At 32.4% G+C, this 14,369-nt stretch overlaps 1 protein-coding gene across 4 annotated transcripts in view; it reads left to right on the plus strand.

Annotated features, from left to right (window-relative positions):
• The window catches only part of LOC118186305 (uncharacterized), a 444,127-nt gene that overhangs the window by 212,333 nt on the left and 217,425 nt on the right, over window positions 1-14,369 (plus strand). The window lies entirely within an intron of this gene.

Below are 14,369 nucleotides of genomic sequence, written 5' to 3' on the forward strand. Positions count from 1 at the left end.
TATTCACGATTATCATTGGTTAACAAATTTAGCAGTTCAAAAGCAATAAGCATCTTTATGAATAATTTAAACATTTGTTCTCTTTTAATAATATATTTAACTACAAATATACTTAATTTCACAATATAGTCAATTGATAATTTTATGAACATGTTCAAAATTATTGGAATTCATGATAGATTTCTAAAGTCATGTATTACATACCTCAGTTACTTCAAGAATCGTTTGATATTCCAAGGTACTTTTTGGTCTTTTATTAAAATAACATTTAATGCACTAAGTTACTGTTATTACTTTATATAACAAAAATTTAACATAGTATTATATACAAATAAAATTTCGTTAATAATAATAAATTCATTTTTCGCATTAGAAACAATTTAAAAAAATTTAGAAATTTGAATATGATTTTATTGTTTGATGAATGTAATTGGGAAAACCTCAAAATTAGACGAAAGGATAGAAACAATATTAAATTGAAACAAGGATAATTATGAAAATATCAAGCCACTTACAGGCATCATTTAATTTTTTCTTGTCTCCGATTGTTGCGTTACCACAACACTAATCATCAGTGCGCCCTGGTAAATTACTGCATCTCATCGTTTATGCGAATCTTGCGGTAGAAGATCTTATTAATAAAATTATTTATAATCTCTTTTAAGACAAAATTATGTGTAATCTATCTTTCTTGACAATTTGCCATTTATAAGGTTGTTGCTGTTTTGGGATAGATGTATTTAAATTTTCTTTTCAAAATTTGAGAGTCCATTACGTTGTATAAACATTAGGTTAATTAAGACACAATAACACGCCGAATAAATACTAATTCAGAAGTCAAACAACAAAAATCAGCGTTATATTTACCAAATTTTCACAGGACTAGTTTCGATGGTTTTACCGAACCACCATCTTCAGCTGCAAAACCGCAAATGAACCAGATAGGAAATAATGATTAGATAAGACAACATTAGGTTATTTTGAAGCAGGAGACATGGAAAAATATGCAATGCCCGCGCCGGAACTCGAACCTGGACCACTCAAATACGCGCCGAATATTGCGCTATCGTTACACCACGAAGGAGGGAAAAATACCTTACAACATGTAAAGTGAGAAAATGAACAATTTAAAAAACATAAAACTACTTCTTGAGAAATGTGATTGTAAAGCACTTTTAGTGAAATTTTGTTCAAAATTTTTTAACCGTTCTTAATTCGAAATTCTTAAATTACTTCACATTGTGCTACGTTTCATGTAATATCTGTAAAATGTCTTCACATGATCAAAATCGCAATGACAACCTTGTATTTAGCGTACATATATTAAAACACTGAATCGATTTCGAGGATAACTAAAGGTCCCTCCTCATAAGGAGAACGAAATTACTAGAAATTACTTGTTTTCACATGGTTTTGCAAGCCAGTTTTTAGTGTGTTGCCGATCGAAAAAGCATAACCTTTTAATTTGTTCTTCAATTTAAAATAATCTGTAAAATTTAATAAACAAATAAATAAATATAATATTTTAAATAAAAAATATATAAAAAATAATTGAGCATTGTAAATTGTGCATTTTCTGCTTTAGACGTGATTGAATTATGTTGTCTTATGTTCCCGCTAAGGATTCTATGCCTTTAGTTAATCTGCATGCAATAGCTGTAGAATTATCAGTGCATGCAATAGCTGTAGAATTATCAGAAATTTAAAAGTTGTTTAAGTGCCACTAAGCCTAACGACACCGCCATTTGTTTATTTTTGAAAACCCTTAATAGAATAGGGAATTAAGTCACTTTCTGCACTTTCAGTGTCTTTTTGCCGACTGGGATAAAAGGTAAACTTTTAGTTTTGTGCACCGAAAAATCAGTTTTCTTGTACCCTGGGCGAATTGTTTGTCTTTGCGTAGAAACTCTAATTTTAATTATAAAAGTTGTCTCTTAATTGTATCTGATGTTTTATGTGTTTCTGTATTTTACAATTTTTAATGAAAATGTTTTTAGTTTTATGTATTTTTAGCTTGCCGGAAAGTGAGAACTTAATTAATTGAACGAGAAATATGAATTTGATTCGTAATGAAATTCAGGGAAATAAGTTTTAGTGAAATGCAGCAAAATTATGTGTAATTTAATAGGCTGTACAAGGAAGTCATGTGGCGTACATTGAAGTCATGTCAGAATTTTCTTAAAATTAAATGGTTAATTAAACTTGAAATAACATCTTGCAAATTTATTGTGAAGAACTGATTAAAATGACTCACTTTCAGATATGTATTGGAAAAAATTTTCCATTTCAATACAAAAATAATAAAACATTAGGAAAGGGATATTAAGAAAGGGAATAAAAATATGACAAAATGGAAGTAATTCCACTACGCGAATTGAATTGAATTTTATTATCATTTTGTTTTTATTTTGCAACTATCACATCATAGATTTCTAACTCTTCTGTTAACGTTAATATTAATCATCATGTTTACAAATACAGCTCATCGATACCTTTTTGATGAAATATATTTTGGTCTATTTCGAAGATACTTTAAAAACAACTGCGTATGTGTATCATGAAATAAGGAGAAGTTTTTTTAAAAAGTTCTCCACTAAGGCATCCTAAGCAGATAACACTGCTTTGTCATAAAACAAATAATTCGTTCCAGTCGAAAATCTTTTATTCCCCTTACGACACGGAATTTGTTTTTCAAATATAAATCTGTATATGAATAATAATTGAAAAAATGGTCTCTTATATTATTATTATCCCATAGAGGCAATTTTCCCAGAACGGCTATTAATTTCGTTTTGGCATTTTGCATTGGTTCACTATAAACGAGTTCCACTTTTCAAATTGTTGCCACCAGATATTAGAGCTCTGCGTTATATTTAAAGAAATTAAATAAGGAAGGATCTGGGTGAATGTATACAAGTTTCTCTCATTGTGATAAAACAGCGGTGCTTAGATACATCAAATTTTTTAATAACGTAGTCCTCCACTCGAATATGAGCATCTGGAAGCCCAAATTTGAAATTTGGACTTTGCTTTATCATCTATTTCATATTTTGTAAAATTTTAACGAATATTTGATAAACAAGCGCAACGATTTCAAAGCGAATAATGGCAACACTGTACGAAAAAATAAACGCTTTATCTCCAGCGCACGACTGTGTATCGGAAATGCTAAAGATATGCTCTTTTTAAATATATTGAGATGTTGCTGTTGAGTTTTTTATAATTTAAGTGGGAAGAACGTGATATTTAATAAATAAAGATAACACACAAAACGTTACAAAAAGGCCCCTTTAGGTGTAATATAAATTCTGAAAGCTTTCATATTTTTTTTATTATTGTAGATTTTTGTTAATTGTCTTCCTGCAATATATTCCAATAAGTGTCTTTCTGGAATTCTTTATTCTGCCGCAATAATCGCTCACTTATGGAAGTGTGCTTTTCACCATCATTTGATTGTGTACTGGTCACGATACGTCAAGCTGTGATTTATTAGGAAGGAAATTTGAGTTTGTGCCAGAGTACAATTTTGGACAGTAATTGTGTTTAAGTCTGTAAAGTTTCTCCTAGGAAATGAGTTTCTCTGTTCAGGGGTGGTGGCTCGGAAGAAATTTGATTTATGAATCCGCTACCCTCATCTTCTCTTTCTTTTAATGTTTATTTTTTTCCATTCAAGTTGAATAATGCAAAAACACTATACTTTATAATGCAAGTGACTTGTATTATATAAATAAAAAAATGGTTTCGAAACTCATTTGCTGTCTTCTCTAGCATAAACTACTACAGTACAAAGTCCGTAATCCGGACGTCCATTAGCCGGAATGATCTATAATCCGGACTTCAAAGCCACAAACTTACGCATGCGCGTTTTATGCGCGCGTCCACTACGCATGCCCGTAAAGCCAGTATAGCGTTTACCCATGCGCGCTTCCAATACTGAAGAAAGTAACAGAGAACATTATTGGAAACAAAAAAAATTCGATTGGCAAGTTAGTCGGTATTCTCGACACAGCAATTACAGGACTTGAACAATGGAACTTTGTAACTGAACAAGAAATTATATATGTTTATAGAATTAAAGAGAAAGTATTAGCACAAAAATGAAGCAACTTAAACAACTTACATTGAAAGAAATCTTCACTAAAGTAAACAAATAAATATTAAGCTTTTTTTTTTCCTTGTAAATTTCGATACCCTTTAGATCAAAATTGCTCTTTATTTCATAAATTACGGTTTCATACTTTTAATTGTATAATTTCTGCATGCCATCTTACTAGATTTAAATTGATGATCTATAGTCCGGAAAAATCCCTAACCCGGAATCACCGAAGTCCCGACGAGTCCGGATTACGGACTTCGTACTGTATCACCAGACTTGGAACGAATTATCGCTGTGTTTTAAGAAGACGACAGAGACTCGAGAATGTTAAAATGATCTTGTTAAATCAGAACTTGAACATAAAATGCACATTTTGTGCTCACAGAGACAGCCAAACTAAGTTTAGTGATTAAGGCCTACACAACTGATTGAAACTCTGAGTTGGCCCAGAACGTGTCACCGGAGTAACAATTAAATGCCGCCAGCAGTAACGCAAACCCGAAGAATTACAATCTTATCAGAGCTTGTGAAGTCTAGTAACGTATACTGGAGAGGCAGAAACACGCTGCGTCCTACAATCCAAACCCCTCAACGTAAACGCTGTCTAACTCATTTATACTGTTGTTTTGAGGAAACGGAAAGAAGTTATAGTAAAGTTCTGATTCATAATAAATAGTTATCTAAAATAATAATAATAATCTTACAATCTTAAATTTCCAAGAATAAAATAAAAATTCGTCTCTTCCTTTTTTTATGTTTTATTTCATCGCAATGTAAACAAATAAAAAAAAATTTTTAAAAAATCTGAAATGTTTCAGATTTTAAATTACGTCCAAAGGGGCGTTTTTTAACATTTTTTGTGTTACCTTTCTTTATTAAATATCATGTTCCTCGCACTTAAACCATAAGATCCAGTGCAACAGCAATATCGCAAAATAGTTTTAAAACGAGCATATCTTTAGAATTTCCGATACAGAGACTCACGCGCTGGAGATAAAAATGTTTTTTCTGCACAACGTTGCCATTGCTCGCTTTGAAATCCTTGAGTTTGTTAATCAAAAATTCGTCAAAGTTTTAAAAAATAGGAAATCGATCATAAAACAAATTTCAAATTTCAAATTTGGTCTTCCACATGCTCATATTCGTTGGAGGATTACGTTATTCAAAATTCGATGACTCTATGTACCGTTGTTTTATCACAATACGAGAAATATACATACATTTATGCAGATTTTTCATTATTTAATTTCTTCAAATATAATGCAGGACTCTAACATTTTGTGGCAACAGTTTGAAAAGTGAACCGACATTTATGAGTCCGACGCAAAATGCCAAAACGAAACTAATAGTCCTTCGGGATTCAAATCCCTTTGGACTAATAATCAAATTACAATGTAGATATATGTAATGATTCCAAATGTGTAGATGAAAACAGTGGAACTTTTAACAGCTTACGACACTGCGTAGATGACCGAGAAAACCGTAGTGGCTTGAAGGCGGCAGAGTGGAAAGCATGATGATGCAATTTAGCACAACGTATCTTGGAAAATCACAATCTTTATTTGTTTACGGATATCAAATCATCCTTGTTTTCAGACAAGATGTTTCCTAATTATATTTGAATACAGAATTTGAATTTTGAAGTATGACGTCATCTTAAGCATGTAAGTGGCAGCTGCATGAATGAAAAGCGTCTTGCCAGTAGGAGAGCTTATGCGAAAAAGGGAAGAGTATCATAGAACTTCAGAGGAAAAAGGGTGGAAGTCGGAAAAGTTTCGGTTCAGAGTTTTGGTTTTCAATGAATTTGATTGGACAAGAGCTATCTGCATTAAAACGTTACCTAAGATAGAAAAATCTGGAACCTGGGAGAAGAGAGAATTTAGGGGCAGATCACCAAATTTAGAATGTTAATTTTGAGGTCGCCAATTTTTTTTTTTCAAACAGCTATCATATTTTGTTATGTCTTACATATATATGGCCCACCAGCGGCCGAGCGGTAAAGTCGCTGAACACTGGTAGTTCGGTCCGAGGTTCGAATCCCGGCGTTTTCGTGGTTTTCCCCATGTATAGCATGTATACGAGCCAGTTTCCCTTAGAAAGTCCTCCACGAAGGCATCCCTTCCCTTAGGCAGATAACCCTCGTGTGCTTTGCCGTAATTAAATAAACCAAACCAAACTTACATATATATGCATTTACAAAATTACGTTTTATACAGACTGCTAAAACCGAAGTTAATTTAGTTAGATTTCTTCGAAAATTTAAAAATCTGCCAATTACAGTTAATTACTTCATTTCCAGTCTTCCAAAAGGTTTTAAATGCCTTGTTCCATAATGGTAATCCCCCCTCCAGTATAGGGGGCTATTTCCTTTTTTTTTTTTTTTTTTTTTTTTTTACTTTCTTGTACGAAGTGAAGGAAGAAGTGTAATCGCGAAAAATCTCGGGTATCATATTTCAACGAAAATATCCATTTTTACGCTCTCGAAACCATTTAAACGATGTTTTTGAATGACATCTGTACGTACGGACAGACTCATTTTTTCCAAAACATATTGTACAGTGGAATTAAAATGGATTCAGAAGAGAATTTTTCGTGTCGCTTGTACGTGCGTAGGTACCCTATGTGCAAAATTTCAATGTTCTAACGTAAACAGTCTTCTCGTTTTTGAGTTATGCGAGTATGTACGCATGCACCTAACGAAATATATCACGGCAGCTCTTTTCCAGCTATTTGAACTCACTAATTGGAAAAGCAGTTATTGAATATAAGATTTTATGTACTGGATCTTCAATTCCTAGGGAGTTGATTCTCAAATTAATAATTCATTCGTAACTGTTTGGATTAAATTCTTTCAGTTTTAATCTAAAATCTGAATAACAAGGTCAGATGTTTATTTGGACTCATTAGGTTTTTGCAAAGCATGTTAGAGCTATCAGTTTAAGGGGAGGGATGACTTCGAAAATGACATTCGAAGGGAAACTGGGAATATTCTTATTACAAATTGGGAAAGCTACGGAAACATCCATGCAACCAGCACGTCCTCTGGAATATGAACTCGGTTCGAATTACCAGTATTCATTGGTCTTAGCTCCTCTACCGCTGGTTGGTCGTTATCAAGAGCAGATTGCACTATAAGGTATTTCTCCCGCCTTCTTGGTATGCCTTCGTGTTGTGGTGTCTGCTCGCTGGGCGCGTATTCCAGAGGTCCGCGGTTCGATTCCCGGCGAATGCGTCGCTAATTTTTCATCTTTCCTGCTTCCAAAATAATCCTAATATCTCTACATTCGCACATTCTTTTTAATCTTGTAATTTATATTTTTTTAATTAGTTAAACTTTAATGGTGTACTCTTCAAGGGGTTAAACAGCAATGTGAAATTTGATGTAATATTACTGCACCCTTTTTTATTTATTTATTTATTAATGCACTTTAGTTGCTCGTTTTTATTTAGTGTATTTAAATAATGTTTCTTCGGTAAAACATCACACAATGCTTTGACTCCTTGAAGAAAAAGAGGCCGAGTCTGATTTCGCTCGAAATTCATACATATCTTTTCTTTAAAGACTAACATTACATATTTGCTAATTTTTTTATCAAATTATTCAAAGTTATTAGTCCAGAAAGGCTTAGTCTTAAAACGGCATTTTGTCGAATCACTTTTCAAATTGTTGCCACCAAATATTATCACCCTGTATTATATTTAAAGAAAGTAAATAATGAAGAACCTACATGAATGTATGTATGTTTCTCGCATTGTGAAAAAACAACGGTACATAGAGTGATCAAATTTTGAATAACATAATCCTCCACCCAAATGTGGGCATATGGAAGCCCGAATTTAGAATTTTTTTTATTAATCTATTCCATATTTTCTAAAACTTAAACGAATTTTTGTTTAAAAAAACTGAAAAATTTCAAAGCAAGCAGTGGCAACGCTGTAGGGAAGAAAACAGTTTTATCTCCAGCGGGCGAGATTGTCTATCGGAAATTCTAAAGATATGCTGTTTTTAAATATTTTTAGCATAATGTGGTGTTATCCCAAATGCTCTCGAAACATGTATATGTCTGTAAATGAAAGAAACGCCCGTTTGGGCGGAATATCTTTATTCTTTTTTATTTTTATTTCTTTTTTTTTTTTTTTTTTTTTTCAAATTACATTATTGTTATTATATTTCTTCTCAAATTTATTATTTTTCAAATTATTTTTTCAAAGTTAATTTTTTTTCCAAAACTACGGATTAGCGCCTTGTTGTCTCATCTAACGTATTATATTAGGCGTTACAATGTTTTGTTTGACCGGCGTACTTGGACGGAACGTAAATATTTTCGAGTCGATCTGATATAAATAATTTTTTCGGTAGTAATTCAGAGTTTGTCTTATGTGTTCAGTGCTCTTTTTCAATTATTTTGGAAAAAAATAACTTTGTCTTTTGTAAAGGTATGTATTTATATTGTACGAACCCTTTGACGCGCGGTGGTCGCGCCCTGAAACCACCATTTTCCGAATTTTTTTCCTCCTCTTTTTTCCGAAATTTTTGAATGAAATGAATTGATTACTGATCTTCTACATCTAAATAACACAAAATGACTGTAGAATCATATATGTTTTAGGTATTAATACTTCAGATCGGATGCCTTTTAAAATTCATTTTCGATGAGACAAAATAACTTCCTTTTATTAACATAAACAACTTTAAATTTCAAAAGTTAGTCATCGCACATCATGATTTCTATCATAAGCAATAAAAAATTGCAGTAATTAAACTGTATATATATAGAAAAAAACCTCATTTGCTATGTGGTTTCAGGGCGCGACCACTGCGCCACTAGAGCATTGTGCCACAATGCTTACAATCCTCTAGAGGCTGGGTGGTCGCGCCTTGAAACCACTGGCGTTTGCTTCTCAATGGCGTTCGCTAGATTTTCAAATAGGAATGTTTATTTTTACTCGGATATAGATAAAGGGCTTTGAAACCACAGAGTTATTTTATTACTAAACAATACATGCACCTGCCCAGTAAAAAGGTCTTTCTTTTCCAAATACCTTTCTCTGACATTAACCATTAACACACTTGCTCCCCAAGCTAGTATTGTGATTTTATAAATTATTTCCTGTGGTTTAAATTTAATGTAAATATACTTTGCTATAGTTAAAAATAGAAATTGCGTAAAAGTTTTATTTAAATAAAAAATATTTTCTGAATATTTTGGGACGAAATACGAATAAAATAAGTATGAATGGGAAACGGACGATCCGTACAAAGCCAAAAAGACCAAGCCCCCCCCCATTAACATAAAAAACCACTAATTTCATGTGCCAGATGAAAAGAAACTAAATAACGCTGGACATATATCAGTGAAATTTAAATCCAGGCAGTGTACATTTTGTAGCACAGGGAAGAAACTTCATAGAACAAGATGTATGTGCGAAACGTGCAGTGGTGGGTCTAAGCATGTGCCAAAAAGACAAAACATGCTTTGAACAGTGTCACAAAAAAAATTTGTTCCTTGAAATTAAAAAAAAAAACACTGAGTTCTTTTTTATCCATTTATCCAAAAGTCCTTATTATGTAGGTACTTATATTTTCACTGCTATAAAAAAATTACATAAATGTTTATTTTTGAATTTTTTCTGACGATTTACTTTGTAAAATAATGTAAAAAAAATTATATATAATGCAATTCTTACATACATTTTTTTTAAATCAGTAAATTTCGTCATTTATTCGAAACGCGCGAGGAAAATGGTAATTTTTTTTTTCCCCTTCTACATCAGTAAGTTTCAAAGTCCTAGACGCGCGGTGGTTTCACAGTGCGACCCCCACCCACAGAACAGAACAATGGGCAAGAGTAGATTTTTTTTTAATTCATATATTATTTGTCTCTAGGATCATAATATTCAATTTCTAGAGTTTTTAGTTAAAAAAATTATAAAAATAATATCGCGCGCGTCAAAGGGTTAAAGCATGCTTAAACTCAAAAATTGTATGCATTAAAAAAAAAGTTTAAAGGAATTGTGAGATATATTCTGAGCAAGAAGAAATTTGCTAAAATTACTTTCCTTTTCACCTTTTCCTTTATTTCCTGTACATGTTTCGAAAACGGTGCAGACCTCAAATAATCTGGCAGTTCCAGGACATGAAACAAAATAAATTTGCCTGCAGTTTTATTTTCTTCTTCCCTCGTCTGGAACGCGACTCCGTTAAGGGGCGCGTTTGCATAATGATATCCATTAGGATAACAAATGCTGTGCTTCCCTGTATCAGTGGGTGATGTTATTTATGTGTCTTCTAAACATGAGCTCAGTATTTGATACCAAGATAATACTTTTAAATGGATTTTATGGTTCCACAAACTTTGGCGTAATATTGGAGAGCCAAATGAGGTAAAGGCCATTTCGACCTATCCAGGATAGCATCTGGAGAATTTATTCTAAATTAAACTTGTTCAGAAATCCAATTTCTATAGCAGCCTATAAGAAAAAATAGGTTACATTTTATGTGTTATGTAACAATGTATTTTATGTTATGTTCCTTTAGGGTTGTCTCGGAGAATAAATGGAAAATAAGTCGTCCCTTCTGATTTAAAAAATTGACATTTCTGGACGGTTACCATTAGTAATGCTATATATAATAGTACTATATATGGTACTAATTCAGAAGTTAAACAACAAAAATCAGCGTAATATTTTCAAAATTTTTTATAGGAGTAGTTACGATGGTTTTACCGAACCAGCATTCTCAGCTGCAAAACCGCAAATGAACAAGATAGGAAATAATGATTAGATAAGATAAGAAAGCCTGGACAATAATAAGCAGGTGGCGCCATCTGTTGGTGAAACCAGAACTAAAACATAATTTCTTTAAAGGCTGAAGGCAAAGATGGATTGGAATTAAGATCGTTAACTAGAACAGGAAGACTTTTTTGAATGTGAAATGCCTCTAGAAACTCCAGTTCTCCAATGGAAGATGTTTTTTGAATAATTTTGGCAGCAGAAAAATTGAAAGTGTGATTTTCGGATTAACAATGTTGAGCAACAGAAGACTTCTGTGTTTCCTTTTTTCTAACATATGACTCATGTTCCTTGACGCGAAATTTTAAGGCTCTCCTAGTTTGGCCAATGTAAATCAAACCACACTGGCAAGGAATCCTATAAATACCCCAAGAATTCATGTCCGGAATGGGGTCCTTGAGTATGGAACTCGGAATTTTATTGATGGGAGAATAAACAACCCGAAAGTTAAATTTCTGAAAAATATGTGCAACTTTATAGCTAATTGATGGAAAGAAGGGAATGACAACAGAAGTTTTATAATCTCCTAAAACAAGAGTGTGCCTTTTAGTGTGTTGAGATGCGATTTTTTTAACTGCTTGATTAATAATGTTGGGTGAAAACCCCCTGTCAATAGTTATTGCTTTTAAATAATTTAGTTCTTCTTCAAGGGCTAGTTTGGAGGAGCAAACTTGAAGAGCACGGAAAAAATAGGAATAAAATGAAGCTAACTTTTGTTTAGTCGGATGACATGATTTAAAGTTGTGGTGGAAGGCAAACCGATGAAGGTTTACAGTAAACAGTAGTACTGAAGTTGGATGTGTTACGTGTGACCAGAATGTCGAGAAACGGAAGAGAATCGCAAGTCTCAAGTTCAAAAGTGAACTGAATAGCAGGATCAATAGAACTCATTATTGAAAGAACTTTATTTAAATCATCTTTATTACCTTCAACCAGGGTAAAAGTATCGTCAACGTAGCGGAACCATGCCGGGAAGTTTAAAGTTTCAAACAATTTTGATTCGTAATAATGCATGTAGATATCAGCCAGGTTGGGACTGAGGGGGCTTCCCATGGCTAATCCCTCAGTTTGCTTCTAGTATTTATTTTGGAAAACAAAATGTGTTTGTTTCAAACAGAGTTGAGTGAGAGAAATCTAATCTTTATACCCTTATTTCTGTTTAACATCTAAAACAATTTCAGGGTAATAGATACATTTAACCTATTTAAGATAGGTAACACAAAATTATATAATGAGTTTTTAAAAGCAGCACTGTTAAAATTTCATTATTTAAGAAAATTCATACGTGATTGGAATCAGAAGCAGATTTATGACTTTTGGATATTTTGGGGGTTGCTTCCTGATGACGACTGCAAAAGCGTCATCAGGAATCAAAAGTCCATTTTACTTTCGTCTTTTCGCACTATTTGTTTGAAATATTCAGAGTTTTTATTTTGTTTCCAAATAAATATTTCTTTTTACTTGTCAGCAAAGTACAAAAACTTTGAATAAATTAGTGTAAAAACTTCTTTCGTTTGTTTTTCATGAACTACTGAATTTGATTTAATTTCATATATTTTGTCTAATTTGCTTTGCGTATATATTAAGTACACGTATACACGTGTGTACATATGTACACTGCGAAAAAAAAAAGACAGTTTTATAGCTCCCGCTCTACTGGACCGATTAACGAAATTCAACTTACGTTTTTCATGCCTCGAAAGCGCGACTTAGGATATGTATTACATTTATATATAGCAGGGGTGGCAAACCTGCGGCTCGCGAGCCACATGCAGCTCTTTGAAGAATTATTTGTGGTTCTCGATAAATGTACCCAGTTCCTATTTCATTTTTGTGTTATTATATTTTAAAAAATTATTATCCTTCCGTATGTGTTTCAAAATGTCTTTTAAATTATAGACAACAAATATGAAAGACTAAGTGCAACGTTGTAATAAATTTCATTTCTTGATTTTTTTCTGAATTCATTTGAAACTAACATAACTCAAGGTGAGTTTTCCATTTCCAATATAATTATGACCCAAAAAGCATCTGGAGAATTAGAATTAATAGAAATGCAAGAAGATCAAGCTCTACAATTAAAATATAAATCGGCGCCGATTACTGAATTTTGGAAATTGTTCCAGAATCGAAGTATCCCGAATTAAAAAATCTGATGTGTACACCACATGACTTCCTTGTACGGAATATTAAATTATACGCATTTTTTCTTGCATTTCATTTAAACTTATTGGATGGAATTAAATCTACTTCGCCGATAGCGCATAAACCACAATAGAATAAATGCATTTTTTAAAATTCACTTTGTTTACCATAACGACACTCTGGCGCTAGATTCACTTAACAGTATTATATTTCGTTCATATTATAACTCAGAATGCACAAAATTTATATCATTTAAAGAATAGAATTATCAAATCGTTGCCACATGTTCTATTCAAATACTATAATAAAGCTAGAATGGTGTATAAAAGAAATTAAGCAAACAAAACAAAAAAGAAATAGTTTTTCACAGACGATTGAGTATTTCTCATTCAATTAATTCAGTTCTCACTTCGCGAGAACGCAAAAATACATAAAAACTCAAAATATCTATATTAAAAATTACGAAGTAAATCTTAAACACTTATTTCCTCGAAAAAATTCCACAAAGAATTAAGCATGATTTAATTGGCAATAATAAATGAAGGCGTTATCTTCGTTGTTGCGAAGCTAAGTTTCTCTAGATTGGGAACAAATCCACTAGTCTGCTGTTTCAAATGTAAACAATCAATGGCCTCCATAAAAAAAAGGCTTAGCGGCACTTAAACAACTTTAAAATTGTTTATAATTCTAAAAATATTGCATACAGATTTACTAAAGGCATAAAAACCTTAACTGGAAGATAAAAACAACATAATTCAATCATTTTTAAAGCAAAAAATGTACAATTTACAAACTTATAAGAGTAAAGAAACTGGGATCACTGAGCCGGGTAATAGAGTGGATATATATATATATAAATATATGTATATATGTTTGGTGCGGCCGATTGCAACCAAAATACGAGGTGCACATCTACATGCCATAGCAGTCCTATATACAAAATTTCAACGTTCTGAGGCTACTCGTTTTTGAGTTATGTCAAATACGTACATACGTTCGTACAGACACCACGAAAAATTCTCTTCAGAATTCATTTTAAAGCAGTTTTATAATTTTTTGGAGGAAACGAGTCTTTTATTCTGTCCTTACGTACAGATATCACGCAAAAACATCGTTAAATTGCGTTCGATAGCGGTCAAAATGGATATTTTCGTTGAAATATGCTGCCTGAAACTTTTCGCGATTACAATACTTCCTTTTTACTTCGTACAAGGAAGTAATAATTCGACAAGCAGCCTTTTCACTTCGTACAAGGAAGTAAAAAGGCTGGTTGTCGAATTATTTCAATATTCGGAACAACGTACTTATGTGAATCATTTTATTCCACTTTAAAATT

This window comes from Stegodyphus dumicola, chromosome 10 (genome assembly GCF_044657685.1).
Source record: "Stegodyphus dumicola isolate Sdum_Otavi_A_Nest chromosome 10, ASM4465768v1".
Taxonomy (NCBI): Eukaryota; Metazoa; Arthropoda; class Arachnida; order Araneae; family Eresidae; genus Stegodyphus; species Stegodyphus dumicola.